Consider the following 4,064-nt stretch of genomic DNA (forward strand, 5'->3'; position numbering starts at 1 on the left):
AAAACCATTTTTCTCTGCCCACCCTGACACCTTGTTCAAACCATGCTGTACCTGTCTCTCGCATACTGCGAGGTTACAGGATTTGAAGCCTATTTGAATGTCATCCACATAGACGGAATACAAAATGGCCGGGGGTAAGGAAGCACGAAGCGTTGTCATCTTAACAATAAAAAGTGTGCAACTGAGCACGCCTCCCTGGGGTACACCAGTTTCTTGTGTAAAAGGACGTGACAGCACATTGCCAACTTTCACCCGGAAGGTACGATTGGACAAGTAGCCCTTTATTACGTTGAGCATATTATCATGAACGCCCATTTCCGATAAGTCTCGCAAGATGCCGTATCGCCACGTTGTGTCATACGCCTTTTCCATATCGAGAAATATCGAGAGGAAGAACTGTTTATGTATAAAGGCGTCCCGGATATTTGTTTCAATACGTACAAGATGGTCGGTTGTGGAGCGCCCTTCTCGGAAGCCACACTGATAGGGATCAAGCATTTTGTTCTGTTCAAGGAAATGGATCAGTCGCCGATTTATCATTTTTTCAAATACCTTACACATGCAACTTGTGAGGGCTATCGGGCGGTAGCTTGCCACTGATGAAGGATCTTTGCCTTGTTTTAGAACAGGGATCACAATGGCTTCTTTCCATGCGGTCGGAAGGTACCCTGCGTCCCAGATAGTGTTGAAAAGTGTAAGTAGTGTCACTTGCGTGTCATTGTGTAAGTTTTTCAGCATTTCGTACATGATTCTATCAGATCCTGGTGCGGAGCTCTTGCATGCGCTCAAGGCAGCTCTCAATTCGGCAATACTGAAAGGACGGTTGTAAGGCTCATTCTCTCGGCTTTTTCTAGTTAAAGGCTTACGTTCTTCTATTTCTTTATATATGAGAAAAGATTGCGAATAATTGTTTGAACTTGACACGCTCTGAAAGTGCTCCGCAAGTGAGTCTGCCTGATCTTGCAGTGTATCGCCTTGTGTATTTACCAGAGGGAGTGAATATGTTTGTCGCCCTCTAATTCTATTTACTCTGTTCCAGACTTTGGCCTCGTCTGTAAACGAGTTAATGCTCGATAAATACTTCTGCCAGCTTTCTCTTCTGGCCAGTCGGCGGGTTCTCCTGCCTTGGGATTTTACTTGCTTAAAGTTGACTAGATTTTCTGCAGTGGGAGAAGCGCGTAGCAACCCCCACGCTTTGTTTTGTTTCTTTCGAGCGATCCTGCAGTCTTCGTTCCACCACGGGACCCGCCGTTTACATGCCAAGCCATGTGCTTCTGATATGCATTTAGATGCCATGTCTATAATGAAGGCTGTGAGATACTGCACAGCAGCATCAATTCCTAAACAAGACATGTCATTCCATGAGATATTAGTTAAGTTTCGGAACTTCTCCCAGTCGGCTGTATCGATCTTCCACCCAGGAGCCTGTGGTAGAGATTCTTTTTCTTTATGTGTTTTTAACAGTATGGGGAAGTGGTCGCTTCCATAAGGATTCTTGGTGACTTCAAATTCGAGTTCAGACAGCATACAAGGGGAAACTAGGCTGAGGTCAATTGAAGAAAATGTTCTGTTTGCGAGAGAATAATATGTGGGTGTCTTCTTATTCAGCAGACACGCACCGGACGAAAAAAGGAACTGTTCAACGAGGCGACCTCGCGCATCGATACGAGAGTCTCCCCACAGGGAGCTGTGCGCATTGAAGTCGCCAAGAACAACATAGGGTTCTGGCAGTTCATCTATAAAGGACTGAAATTCATGTTTAGTTAATTTGTAATGCGGGGGTATATAAAGCGAGCAAATAGTGATGAGTTTGTTTAGCAGAACAACTCGCACCGCCACTGCTTCAAGGGGCGTTCGAAGCTGTAAAGGTTGACATGCTATACTTTTATGAGTGAGAATCGCAACACCACCCGATGATGCGATGGCATCATCGCGATCTTTGCGAAACGTAACATACGTACGGAGAAAGTTTGCGTGTCTGGATTTTAAATGTGTTTCCTGTAAACACAGCACTTTTGGATTGTGTTTGTGGATAAGTTCTTGCAAATCATCAAGGTTTCTAAGGAGACCTCTGATGTTCCATTGTATGATTTGTGTATCCATATTTAATGTAAATTGGTGCTGTGTATACGGAAACAGAAATGACTAATTAGATTACAGGGCTCTTGCGAGGCCCTGTAACCGGGGTTTTGCCTTTTTTGGAGCGTTCGAGGGAACCTCGCCGCTCCTTAGGCGCTTGGTGCGCCGTGGGGATAGGAGTTGTGTCCATTGCCTCTTGTGAGGCGCCGGACACGCGCTCTTGCGAGCGAGAAGTTTTTCGGGAGAGTATCACCTCGGAAGGCAAGACCCCTGCGCCCACCAGCCCGGAGGTCGATGGGGCTCCCTGTGTAATTTGGCTGCGCCGGCTGTTGCCAGCGCTGGGAGGGGCCGGGGAGGTCGAGGCAGCCTCGGCTGCGCCTACCTTCGGGGCCACTATCGGTACTGCGGGATCGCTGCGTGTAGCGCAGGTTGCCACAGATAACTCTTGTGGGACCGGCAACCCAAGGGTAGCCTGGCCTGTTTGCTGGTTGGATGGAGTAGGCTCACCTACTTCCACCCTGGGGGCAGGAGCCAAAGGTGCCTGCTCGCTGCACGCGGGCAGGGCACTCGGCGATTGCCGCTGCGACGCTGCCCCCCGACGCGCCGCATCAGCATAAGGTGTGTTGTGGAATGGAGAGCACCTTTTACGGGCTTCCTTAAATGAAATGTTTTCTTTGACTTTGAGGGTAACTATTTCTTTTTCTTTCTTCCAGTTCGGACAGGAGCGTGAGTAGGCTGGATGGTCACCACTGCAGTTCACACAGTGAGGTGTGCCACTGCAGTTGTCTGAGGGGTGGCCCTGGACTCCACACTTTGCACAAGTTATTTGACCACGGCAGCTCTGCGAGCCATGGCCGAACCTCTGACATTTGAAACATCGTCTAGGGTTGGGGATAAATGGTCGTACATTTAACCTGATGTATCCTGTTTCAATGGTGTCTGGCAGCACGCTGGATGAAAATGTTAGGATAAGATGTTTAGTGGGGATGTCCTTGTTGTCTCGTCTAATTGTAATACGTTTTACGTCAGTAACATTTTGTTCTTTCCAACCTTCCAGGAGTTCAGTTTCTGTCAGGTCTAGGAGGTCTGCCTCTGACACGACTCCCCGTGAGCTATTCATTGTTCGGTGTTGTGTAACAGAAATAGGAATGTTACCAAATGTCACGAGACTGCCAAGCTTCTCGTACTGATGTTTCTGAGGGATCTCAAGGAGAAGGTCCCCGCTAGCCATTTTCGTTACCTTATAACCTGACCCTAAGGCTTCGGTCAAAGATTTTGCTACGGTGAATGGCGAAATGAATCTGGCTTGCTTTTCAGGATTTTCACTATGGACAACATGGTACTTCGGGTAGTTATCTTTTATGCGGGTCAAACATGTGCTGAAGTCTTCGGTGCGTCCCCTCTTCTGAGGGTGACGATCAAGTAGGCGGGGAAATGCGGGTGTTCCCATGGTATTTCGGTTCGTTTTCGGCAGCAATGGCGGCCACCCACCACGGAGCCCAACATGGGGACGCTGCAGGTCTTAACGCGTAAGGCTGCAAGCGCCAACCGTACATTGCCACTATAACCTAATATATTTTACCCAAGGGAGGGCAGATACACAAGGTTAACCCTTGCCGCCGTGAAGAAAGGAAGTAATAAGAAGTGAGGAGAAGACAGGAAAGATGTAAAAGTGGGAGAGAAAGACGAAGATTGGAGAGGAGGACAGGAAAAGGCGACTGCCGATTTCCTCCAGGTGGGTCAGTCTGGAGGTGCCGTCTATGTGAAGCCGAGGCCGAAGAGGCGTGTTGCCTCCGCCGGGGGGCCTTAAAGGTCCAAACGCCCGGCATCGGCTCAACCTCCAGGATCCCCTTTTCCCCAGACACGGCTAAGCCGCGCACGGCTACACGCGGGAGGGTCCAACCCTCGTGTGCTCGGGTACGTGGTGGCGCAACGCACCAAACGCCTGCTGACGCAGACGCCCCTGCGGGGAAAACGCGTTTTGG

At 49.3% G+C, this 4,064-nt stretch overlaps 1 long non-coding RNA gene across 1 annotated transcript; it reads left to right on the forward strand.

Moving 5' to 3' along the window:
• The first annotated feature begins 1,514 nt into the window (after positions 1 to 1,514).
• Positions 1,515 to 2,992, forward strand: LOC142569074 (uncharacterized). Its single transcript, XR_012825634.1, has 2 exons — positions 1,515 to 2,697; positions 2,793 to 2,992. It is a non-coding gene; the product is annotated as an uncharacterized LOC142569074 (long non-coding RNA).
• Positions 2,993 to 4,064: the final 1,072 nt, after the last annotated feature.

Source organism: Dermacentor variabilis, unplaced genomic scaffold, assembly GCF_050947875.1.
Source record: "Dermacentor variabilis isolate Ectoservices unplaced genomic scaffold, ASM5094787v1 scaffold_56, whole genome shotgun sequence".
Taxonomy (NCBI): Eukaryota; Metazoa; Arthropoda; class Arachnida; order Ixodida; family Ixodidae; genus Dermacentor; species Dermacentor variabilis.